The sequence below is a fragment of the Rousettus aegyptiacus genome, unplaced genomic scaffold (genome assembly GCF_014176215.1).
Source record: "Rousettus aegyptiacus isolate mRouAeg1 unplaced genomic scaffold, mRouAeg1.p scaffold_m13_p_12, whole genome shotgun sequence".
Classification (NCBI taxonomy): domain Eukaryota; kingdom Metazoa; phylum Chordata; class Mammalia; order Chiroptera; family Pteropodidae; genus Rousettus; species Rousettus aegyptiacus.
This window is the reverse complement of record NW_023416287.1, coordinates 73,880,647-73,892,784: the sequence shown is the minus strand read 5'-3', so window position 1 is coordinate 73,892,784 and position 12,138 is coordinate 73,880,647. Positions and strand designations below refer to the sequence as shown.

The following is a 12,138-nucleotide window of genomic DNA, read 5'->3' as shown; positions in this document are numbered from 1 at the left end:
ATTTTCGAGCCTCACTGGAAATGATCTGGTTCTTCCTCATTTGTTAAATCTATCTCCTTGCCAAGTTTATTGTTGTTGTTGTTGTTGTTGCCTGTTTAAACCCAGTGTCTCAGCACCCCAGGAAGAGGGGCTGGGCTGTGTTCCTTAGGAAGTCTGTGACCCAAAGGCACAACAGCTTTCTGCGGAGCCTGCAGCAGCCTGGCTCCATCGGCGCGCAGCCCTGTGCACTCGGAAGTGTTATCAAGTTGCAGGGAATTTGGTAGCGCTAATCAAACATTTACTGTGCACCACCTGGAACTGGTGTGTACTTTAAGATAATGTCTGGCTTCAGATTGGATGCTGGTGATTAGAGCAGTAAATTAGCCCCACTTCGTGGTTGCAGGTTTTCTTGGCCCACTTAGCGCATCGGAGCAGATTTCAGCATGCAGATGTTTTTCAGCTTCCCTTTTCCTCTCCAAGGAGAACAATTACAATATCCTGATGTTCCCCTGCTGTCCAATTATGCCCATTTTGCTTCTGTGTTTTTTAGCTCATCGATAACAAAAGGCAGGTGAAGTTTAAAAGCCCTTGGTCATCTTTGCTTGAAGGTGCCATTATGCTGGTAGGCGGCGTGTGGTTTTCAGCTGAGTAAACCCTGGGTTAAGGTCTCACTAAAGTTAAAGGGATGCTCTCAGCTAATTGAGGACAACTGGTCACTTGGGTTTATACCTACAAACCCAACTCTCTCAAACACAGATGTGTACACACACCCTCTGAGTCCCCAGTTTCCTTGTGGTTTTTCACTTGAACACGAAATGCAAGACAAGGGTATACGGGGGCAGCAGCTGACCAGCTGTGGGGTGGACAGAGCCCCTTGTGGGGGCAGGTGGCTACATACCACCCAGCAGAGGGCAGCAGTGCCTAACAGTCAATCCTAAACACATCTATCTATTTAGATACAAGCCAAGACAGGTTGGGGGTAGCTTCAGGGCATCCTCTGCAGCCCCAAGAAAGTGGAGGAAAGTGGGGAATGTTTCCTTTCAAAGTCTGTGGGCTAATTTCCATTGAAGGACAAAAAAATCCTAAAGCCACGAAGTCCTTGAGAGAGCAAAGGTTTGATTCATCCACTTTACAGCATTTCGTTCGTGGATTCCCATGCTGGTCCTGGGAGGGTCTTCATTCCAAAGGTGAAACTGGCTGCTAGAGGTAGAGCTGGCATGCCACAGCCAGCAGAGGAGAGGGTCTGTGTGTCTCCCTCAAGCTCTTACTCCTCTTTGTAGTGAAGTGGGTTAGGTCTCAGTGGTTTAAGAAAAAGTGCAAAGGCTTCTAGTCTCAGCTCTCTCATTTTCAAACAAATTTAATTTATGTCCAATCTCTATTTCCCTGTGTAGTGCCATGTTAGCATGTCATGTATATAAGAGCAATGCTTTTCCCCTCTACTCAACCTAGAGTTCACTCCTTGGCTCTCTAAACTTTTGTTCATTTTCTGGGGATTTGCCCTCAGTATTGGTCCTTCTCAAACCTGCCCTGCAAATGAATCCAAATCAACCTCACTCATCCTTCTCAACTCCCCTCACAGTCAGAGGCCCCTCGGGGGCTGTAGGATGAAAAGGGGGAGGGAATAGATACATTCAGAAGTAGAGAAAATAAAGTAGCCCTTGGAAAGTAGAACTTAGGGAAACCACCCAAGGATATTTTTCAGATTGCACCTTCTATAACATCCCACAGGGATAGTATTTAGAATTTTAAATTATGAAACAACTTGGAGCAAAATTGAGCCTGGGTAGAATGTGAAATTGGATAAATAGCATCATGAAAATTTGAATACCTAGAGACCTGTGAAAGGAGACTTAGGAGATTGGGAAGAATGAGAGAAGGTAAGGGAGGTGAAAGCAACAAATGTAAACCCTGCTTATACCAAAATTTTGCTTAGGACCATCTGGAAAGCTATAGAAAAGACTTTTGCACTGGCTAGTTTTACTGGGTGATCGCTACACCCATTTCAACTCTCAGTCTCTGGGATTTGATGAACTGGATGGACTTTTGAGGTGCCTTCGTTGAAGGAGCTTCCATACGGTCACTGTGTTTTCCACCTAGAGCAGGTCAGTTTTAGTATACAATGGGCCAATTTCCTCTATTTTCCACAGACAGCCTGCATAGAACTTCCCAGGTGCTTCTGGGAGCTGCAACAGGATTGTGGGAAGAGCAATATACTTGGAATCAGGAGACCTGTGTCTACATCTTACTTTACTCACTAACGCATTGTGTGATCTTGGGCAAGTCACTTTCCCTCTCTAATACTTATTTGATTTTCTGTCAAATATAGGCCTTGAAACACATCAGAGAAGCACATGTGTAGCACAGATGAATTCGGGCAGTCTATGCCCATAGCATACAGTGCTCTTTCCTACTAAACTAGACCCAGAATCTTGATCAATAGTATTTCAAGCAGCCATTATCAACCAAATAGAACTTTTTCTTGAGATTAAACTGTTTGCCATTCACTGAAATAGACAATTTTAAAGTTTTCTTTGTGTGCGTTTGTTTTGTTTTTGTATTTTTTTAGTTCGAAACTATACTCTTTTCTGCCATATATTATGCAAGACTGCCACGGTCATAGAACAAATGGGTATCTAGCAGCTCTTTTCAAAAGAGCTACATGAAGGATAAAAAGAGACATAAAAAAAAAATATTGGTGTCATTTAATCAATCAGAAGTTTTTAAAAATTGCCTACCAAGTTCCTAGAACTTTCATACGTTCCATATACAGAGATTAGGCCTAAAATAAAAATACTTCAGGGACTAATGATACCTAACTTAAGCTTACTCTGACCCAGAATAGTAGACGGTTCTTTCTAATAATGCAAGGGAGATAATCACTTAGTTTCCAGAAAGCAAAAGTGAGGTAGAGAGAGTTAAGTTTTGTGGAGAATCTGGGAGACACAATGTGGTAGCTAGGTGTACTGCAGACCAAGTCATATGATTAACTCAAGCACAGATGGCTGTTTTGCACGCACTCTTCCCCTATACCTTCAGGTAGAATGAAACCCCACAGTCCTTGACACCTATTACACTGCTTAATACATTCTGTCATGTGCTATCTTTTCTGTAAAAGTACAATCTCTCTGAAGGTAAAGCTTGTGTTTAATTCCTCTTTATATTCCCAGCATCTAGCACACATATTACTCCCAAAGGTTACTTGAATTCAGTTGAAATCACAATTTTGTCTCTAGCCAATCTGTCCTTTAAGGAGTTTATAGTCCCTATTACTGGATCTCTAAGAGCTACGCCCAAGACACATTAAAGAAGAAAAAACTAAAATATTAACTCAAATGTTGACGCTCTCAATAGGCTCAGGTCAGGATTTAAAAGCAAAGAGAATATATCAAATCCGGTCTTGTGTGTCTGTGGCTTATGTAGTTTGGGATGACTGTGGTCAAGAGACCACAGAAAACTAAACTCGGGAGGTCTTTCATTTTTCGCTCCCTAATTTCCTCAACTATAAAATAAGAGTCTTGGTCAAAAATACATCTAGTGTCTTCCAAATCTAACATCTAACGATGTTTTAATTTGAAGAATATAATTATTTATTAACTGAATGTATGCCAAGCGTCACTATTCCACTACATTATATGGAAAGATGGTGTCAGACCTGATAGATTCCGCTCTACCAGAAAGCTCAGCTCTAGCTGGGGGAGGAGTTAATTATGTGTTTAACAAGTGCAGAAAACTTGTTGGTTTCATCTATGGAGAGAAGTTTATCGGAAGAGTTCAAGAGCAGCTTCCTCAGAGTACTCAAGCTTTGAAGCTATAGATAAGATTTTTCTTCTGAGGAGTGGTGACCTACCGGAGCCCAGGAAAACTCAAGAACATCTGCAAGTCACAGATTCTGGTGACCAGAGCTGAGCAAGGCAGCTCCATATTTATCACACAACTGCAGAGTTAACAAAGCATATTTACATATGTTACTACTTTTGATCCCTGGCCACAATGCTAGGAGTTATTTTTGTTTTCTAGATGATGTAACTGAGATTCAAGGAAGTTAACAACAGTTAAATTAATTTTAAGAGGAAAAAAAAAAACAGCCCCCGACATGTGAAAGTTGGCCTAGCACTCACAGCTAGGTCACGCTATTCTCCTGTTGGACAACAAAAATATTAAGCTCAGACAATGTTGTTCTGAGCTCATGATAAAATGAGACAAAGCAAGACCACTTCACAATTTTGTCTAAATATAGGAAACAACCTTGCCACCAAGCCACCCACAAATACTAAACTTCTCCCCCTCTTGAGTAAAATGAATGACTTCTTTATCAGTTATAGGTTTATTCTCATTCTCAGTGTAGAGAAGATTTACTAAGATACCAACAATAGACTTTTCTCTACTTTCTGACAGCATCCAATATAGAGGAAACCTTTATTTCCTTAGACTTTATTTTAAATCACCCAACCAAGGCCCAAATCCTATTACAGTTTCTTTCTTACACTCTGTTACTAAGATGACCCATGGTTCCCCATGAGGTACATTCTCCTTTGCTGCAAATAGCAATAAACCCAACATGTTCAACTATGGATGTGCTGCTGGTTGTCTTTGGCAGGAAGGTCCTGCTAATTTCCATAATGTTAAATGGGTTTCCATGGTCACATAGTTAGTAAGTGTATCTAGTAGTATTGAGCCCCTTGTTCTTTCCAGGGTGCTACACTACCAAGCAAGGCTAACAATAGGAGAGAAGCCCAGAGAGGGCAGTAGCAACCACAAGGAGTAGGTGCAAGGTGCTGGGGTTTAAGGAGAAGAAATAATCTTAATAATTTCTATTTGAGTCTCTATTTCCAATTTTCAAATCTCTGCCAAATCTACCTTATTCGAGCCTTATATTACTCTAGCGGGGAAGGTGAGGTGAATATTACTGTGCCATTTGCCAGGTGAGATGGAAAGTGGTTTACATATGGTCCTTAGCTAGTCTGTAGAGAGCTCCTTTGCTTATCTACCATGTTATTCCTACAAGTCTATGTGTAAACAGGGGTACATACATAACATCCTTTTGGCCATGGTCAAGTCCTGTGATAACAGCAAATTAGAAGATGGGAAACTTGGTGAGGATAATTTTAGCTAAAATGGGCACGAAGTTTTTACATAATTATACACAGTGTGAGCAAATGATGAAACATTAATAAAATTTTGTTTGCTCTTAGGCCTCATTAAGAGGTAGATGAGCTTGGGTTGTAGAAGGTAAACAGTTCAAATAAAGCAAGTCTGGGAATCACATTTTAGAGAATCGGTGGGTACTTATAACACATTCAGAAAATGGTAATGGCTATGAAGAGTGGCTCTGAAACCAGGTCACAGGAAGAATGGTCGAGGGAATGGGGCAGGGGCTGTTAGCCTGGAGAACAGTTCATAGGGTGGAGTCATGATAGCTGTCATCAAACCTAGGAAAGGCCATCAAATAAAAGAGAAAATAGACTTTCACTATGTTATTTTGGAGGCAGAATCAGGACCAGTGGGTGGAATTTATAAGAAGCCAGCTTTTGGCTCAATATAGAAATTGTCTTTTTAACATGGAGAACTTTCCAACAATGTAGATATCTGCAGGCTTACTATTCTTGAGATAATTTAAGTAGAATCTGGAGGACATTTTGTTAAAGACACTTGGGAGCAGATCCTGTACCAGGTGGAAGTTTTCCATGACACCTGCGGTTGTTCCATCTCTAACATGACCATCTGGGTTGTTCCAGAAACTGCTAGACTTTAGGTGGGAGTAAGGTTGGGGTGGGAAATTCAAGGATTAATAAGAAGAAGTCACTTTTCTATTTTGTGTTTTTTATTTGATAATTCACTACCTTTGTTTTTAATTTAATTAGCTCTTTGGTCAGGTATCATCTCTTCATTAGATTTAGTCAATAAAATGTATTGCACACTTAGATTTTCCAGGCTCTTTGAATACCCTGGTAAATAAAACAGCCATGGACTCTTCTCTCATAGAGTTCCATTAAGACCTTGACCTTGATAACAGGAACTGTATCTTAATCTAATTTTTTTTACCTCCCAAAGAGCATCAGAAAACTGTCGGACCATAAATGTAGTTGCATATGTAGGGATAAATTAACCTCAAACACTTTCTGTTGAATCACCTGTCTCAATCATGTTATCTTAGAGTTTTAAAGGAAAAACTACTTCCGGAAATCTTTGAAGTCAATTTTCACTAGAGATAGTGGATGGCCATCCAAGTTCCATTCTAAATGTGAACTATGGTGCAACTCAGACTCTTCTTAAGAAGCAGTTCTCCAAAGATTTTACTCTGGAGATAAGGAATAAAGAGAGCTGTCTTCAGACCTCTTTACCAGTAATTCAATTCAGCTCAGTTCAGTACAATTCAATTCAATTCACTTCTTAATGGGAACCTTTAGGGCACTGAGCTAAATACCCAGAGAATTCAGAAACAAGTAAGACCTAGCCCCTAGCCTTAGGAGGTCACTATCTAGTTTGGAACCCATAAATAAATACTGTAAATTCAAAGGAAAATATCTAAGTGCCTAGGGGAGAAACAAAGAGATAAAGATTACACTAGTTTCTGGGTTCGAGAAGGAAATGGCGATTTTACAGGAATTTTTGAAGGATATGTGATTTTTTATGATAATTGTGGGTGGCAGGATCCGACAGGAAGACAGATAAGCTTGAGAAAGCCACGGAGATGGGAAATTGTGGGATGCCTTTGGAAAGCAGTCAAGATCTCTATAATTGGGAGGTTGGGTAAGTAAGTGGTAGGAGGAAAACTGGAAGATGGGACCCTAGAAAACAGAGGCTAGGATGCCCAGACCAAGGGTTTATTTTAAGCTGAGTAAGTAATGGAGAATTATGAGAGAAGAAATAATTAGAGCCACAGCACAGAAAAAAGTGCATCTGGCAATTTTATACAAATTGGAAATGAGAGTGACGAGGCAGGTGTCTAATAGGTAGAGAATACCCAAACGAAAAGATGGGCATGTAAAATGAAAAGAAGAGGATGAATCTGAGATGCCAAGGATGAAGGATCTACAAGGCTTAAGTTTTGGAATAAAGGTGGTTGGGAAGGAGAGGATGAAAGGGAGAAATGGAGGTGGGGAAAGATCTAAGTAAACAGAAAATAAGGTCTGGGTTTAGACATTGGTTTTGAGGTGTTGCTAGGACTCCAGGCTGAGAGTTTAGTTGGCAGTTGGAAGCCAGTGCCCATGTCATGTCTCACATAGTCATCTCCTCTCAGAATGTTCCCACCCTGTGCTCACCTTCCTACCCACAGCCATGCCATTGAGAGCATCTTTAAATACTCCACCTGGCAGTAACCTATCTTTTCTCTGAACCTCTATTATATCAACTGAAACCAACTAGTTCAGCCTGGAACATTTTTTTTTTTTTTTTTTTTTTTATTGAACGTGTTTGTCTTTCCAATTAGACTCGTGAGGGCTAGGAGCAGGTTTCATACTTCCCTTGATTCTCAGTAACCCTTAGCAGAATTTGAGCACACAGCAGGTGCTCAATAATATCTTAGAGTCATAGAATTAAGTTAAGAAAAATCCAACTACTTCATTTTCCTGATGCGGAAATTGAAGTTTTTATGATTTAATTTACTCGTTCTGTCATTTGTCGAACACTTGCTGAGCATTTATTAATGGCAGACATTGTACAAAGCGCTCAGGACTTCATGAGACAAAGAAGTTTACAATCTAGTCTGGAAGAGAGACATGTGAACAGCTCAACAAAATTTGGACTGTGCAAAGTAATGATGGTTTGTATAAGATAGAATAATTAAATATAAGAAGTGAGGTTAAGTCCAGAGAAAGGATCAGTTCTTAAAGAAAGATCAAGAACTTATGGCTTGTTAGTGTTCATGCCAGGTTATAGCCCACACCTCCTAGACCTTTCCAACTTGGGCAGTGATTAATTGCCTGATTAACTGATTGCTCTGACCCTGGCCACAGTTTCTTATGCTTCCCTGGCCAGCAGGTATGTGGACATGCGCTGCTGCTTGTTAGATATCTGGGAGACAGAAGGAGGCACTGTTGTGTCTAGGGAAGTGGAGGAGCAGGATGGAAATCGTGGGGCTGCCAAAGATTGGCTGGAGAACATGGGATAAAAGGAATGGGTTAAGAAAATGTGTTCGTGAATTGCCCACGGAGTCTGTCCTGCACTCCCCTAGTGCTGGTAGTTTGGTAGTATCACCTATGTAAATCTGAAGGTTTACTTATATGTATGTGTGTGTGTGGCGGGGGGGGGGGGGGCGGGTAGGGAAGAAGCAGCGTTCAAGAGTCTCTCTACTTTAAGAGCAAAAGGGCTCAGCCCAACCCAGGGGCTGTATTTTTTTGTTAACACCAACGACCACTTTGAGACCAGATGTTTTTGTCTGAGTCTCCTAATCTGTCCTGCAGTCCTGGAAGCTGGTTTTCCAGGTTATAAGTCCAGATAAGCAAGAGGAGTTCAATCAGAAGAGGGAGACAGGTAATAGAGAACTAGAGACAATTGTACATGGAAGGCCACCACACTTTATAGCAGCCAAAGACCAAGAGAGACATGTGTTGGCATCTCGGGGAGGGCTGAGGCTGGGAATCTGCCACTGGCTTGTGACCTTAGTTCACCTACTAACAACACAGGAACCTGAGAGCATCCATGCCTCTCTGAACTTAACTTCTCATCCTTAATGTGCGAGGTGGGTGGAGGAAGGAAGTGAACAGCCTCTGAAATCCCTTCTAACTCTGGTGGTCGCCGGATTTCTAATTGGAACCTCAAGAAGAGAGCAGCTTGTCAATCTCTCTTCTCACCTCAAGAGAAGTTAGAAAATATTTGGCTCTGGCTCTTTAGCATGGGAAGTGGTGGCCCACAGACATCACAGTTGAGATATTAATAGATAATTCCAAATGTTATATTTGCATAGATGCACAACTCATTATGCAGATTGCCAATTATGAACTATTTGTTCTTTCTTCCAGGGGAGAAGCTGTTTATTTGCAAACTGCATGAGGGTGACTTTGGGCAGCACAGAGACAAGGTCCTCACTCAAGGGCCCTCTGTGATGACTGGCACTTTATGAGGTTCTTAAAGAGCCAGGGGAAGGTCACCAATGAGCGCTAGGTAGTGACGTGACAAGAAAGGAATCCAGGAACAGGATTTTAAGAGCAGGACTGAAATTAGAAGGCATTGAGATTAGGGTGATCAAATGCCTAATGTGAAAAGAAATAGTTTTGCTCTGAGTTAGGCACAACCCACGATGTGCTCAGTCCTTTTCCGCCACAGCACTTCTTTTGGTTGAGTCATGAAATGAAAGTCAGATTTCTTCCTTGAAATTAAAAAAAAAAACACTAACTTTAATAGTCATCTGTCACTTATTGAGACTGTTATGTAAGGGCACTCCCCATAAGTTCTTAACTTGGGTTATCTCATTTAACCTCACAGCTTCTAGAAAACACTGAAGTTTAGAGACTTTACATATGCTCCAGTGCTGAACTGGTATTTGATCACAGGCTGTCTGATCCCAGAGCCTGTGCACTTAACCTTGTACTCTACTCTTCTTCAGGCACTTAATACTTTAACCATGGGCCATTTTTCTCAGGGCCGTATATAAACACAAGACTGAATTCTGAGGGCATATAGAAACAGGAGCATCTGATACAGTGCCCCCAATTGTCCTCTATTAGACTCCAGTGTTCCACTTAAGCCTCTAAATCTGAGAGTTGCCTGAAGTTGGCTCCAGAGAGAACATGAAGGTGATTAATGAGTTTTTAAGAGGGGAAATGAGGGAGGGATGCAGGAACTGTTTGTGATGAGAAAAAGGAGGAGGCTGAGAGAGTATCTGGAACAATGACTGCAGCTAGTGTTGGGAAGGATAAAATCACAGACTCTAAGAAGCAGGAAGAAGCTTGGAAGTCACCTCGTCTACTGTCATACCCAGTGCAGGAACTAGAGAGCCCCAAGCTCAATAATCTAAATGCATGAAGATGGTGGGAAAGGCTGTTTTCTCTCCATAACAGGTTAGAGCAAAAAGAAACCAATTAGTAAATCTTCATGGATTGTGTGTGTATGTATGTATGAATGTATGTATGTATGTATGTGTATATATGTGTATGTGTGTGTGTATGTGTATATATATATATCTCCAGACCTGAGGAGAATATCATAGGGACATATGCCAGGGCAGAGCCCTATTCTAAAGAAGAAGCTGGTCCAGTTGGTTTTCAAGACTACAAAATTAGATGGACTCTTCAAGTGACAGCAGTGTGTGGTCTGAGCGGTTCTGTCTAATCTGGTAGCCACCAGCCACATATATCTGCAGAGCATTTGAAATGTGATTAGTTTACATTGTGCTGTAAATTTAAACCACATACTGGATTTCGAAGACCTAGTATGAAGAAAATAATGTTAAATATAAAATTATATTTTATATTAATTATATGTTGAAATAATATTACATACATATTAGATTTAACAAATACTTATATTAAAATTAATAATTTTTACCTTCTGTACATTTTAAAATGTGGGTACTAGAAAATTTTAAATGATAGGTGGCTCCTCTTATATTTCTATTGCGTAATGATGGTCCAGAATAGATCCTGGCTACTTAATGTGTAGTCCATGGACCATTAGCAAGGGCATTATCTGGAGCCTGTTAGAAATGGAGCTGTTGCATCAGAATTTGCATGTTAATATGACCCCCAGTTGATTTGTATCCACACTAAAATTTGAGAAGCACTAGACTCTACCAGTGGTCCATGTCTCCTTCGCGGGCTGTTCTTTTCTAGTCTTCACACTTGATGCCAGTTCTGACACTAAATACTTGAATGACCAAGCACAAGGTCCATCTTCAATCTACATCTCAGATTTCCCATCTGTACTAGATATTCTTAAAGTCATCTCCAAATCTATCTAGCAGGCTCTGACCCTATAATTAGAATTTAGAATTTTATCTGGTAGAAGTAATCATCATAACACTTAATTTTACCATCAAAACATTTAAACATCATAACATTTAGTTCTCAGTCAAGGTCTTATCTAAGAAGGTAATACCTTTCTAATTCTTTCTAAGAACATTTGTGAATTTTGGACCAGATAACCCAGTCCCATGTCATTTGGAAAACTTCATTCCAGTATTTATACTCATCAATGGGCTTACATATAAAGCAAGCAGTGGAGAGTTTAGCATTCGGAAAATATGCATCAAATAAAGAAAACAGACACGAAGCACCAATCATTTACAGTGAGTCCTTTGAACATCTTCTCTGGGTTAGATCTTCAAAATGGGCATCCATCAACGCTTCCTCAGTAGAAAGATAGTAAGCGAACCTTAAGGTAGGCAGCAAAGCGGAACATCTCAAGTCAGAAGGACTGAGGTTTGCAAAAATAATTAAGTAATGTCATTGTTTATTCACTAAATAGATTGTATGAGAATTAAAGTAGTGTAGATGGTAATAGGGCCCAATAAATATGACCTATGTTATTAGTTGAGACTAATATAATGAGACTAGGTATTATGAGGGTGAAAAGAGTTGTAGAGCAAAGTCTATCAATTGTAGCAGAACACCACATGAAGATGATCTATTAAGTACAGTAAGGTTTGATGAGAGGTGGATGGAATCCTAGGTAGAAGAAACTCCTGGCCTAAGGCGTATAAAAAACCCAGGCATGGTTGGAGAATGGTAGATAGTCTGGTTTGGTGAACAGAAGTGCATAGTGGGAATTATAGCTGAAAAGGCAGTTTCCTGGGTTGTGAAAACTGAGGCATTGTTGATTAACATTAAAAAATGGGTATGGACACTGCCAACTCAGGGTGGAGAGTCCCTTTACCTTTGGGGGTGTTGTTTTGCTTTGGGAACAAGAAATTTTTTCCATCAGCCCATCTCTCTGGCCCATCTTTCCCCAACCAAGCCATCGGCAATCAGTTCTCGCCCTGCGCTGCCATGTCCCTGAGACCCATTTCATGCTATTTCTTTACAAGGGCATCTGGGCTGACAATGCAGTGACTTTTCCCACATAATTGAAAGAAATTTCAGATTATGTGCGGGGACGTCAGCCATGATAAGGTCTTGGACTATTTCCAGTTTCAGCCGCTTCTGAGGACAGTGTCCCAGGCTCCCGCTCCTTCCCCGTCCTGGCCTTCTCCTTGTGAACTTTCTCCTCCCTACTGGGGCGATT

General features: G+C 40.8%; 1 protein-coding gene across 1 annotated transcript in view; it reads right to left on the bottom strand.

The window, feature by feature from the left end:
- Nucleotides 1-12,138, bottom strand: part of SLC14A2 (solute carrier family 14 member 2) — a 318,969-nt gene that overhangs the window by 257,054 nt on the left and 49,777 nt on the right. The gene's annotated exons all lie outside the window — the stretch shown is intronic.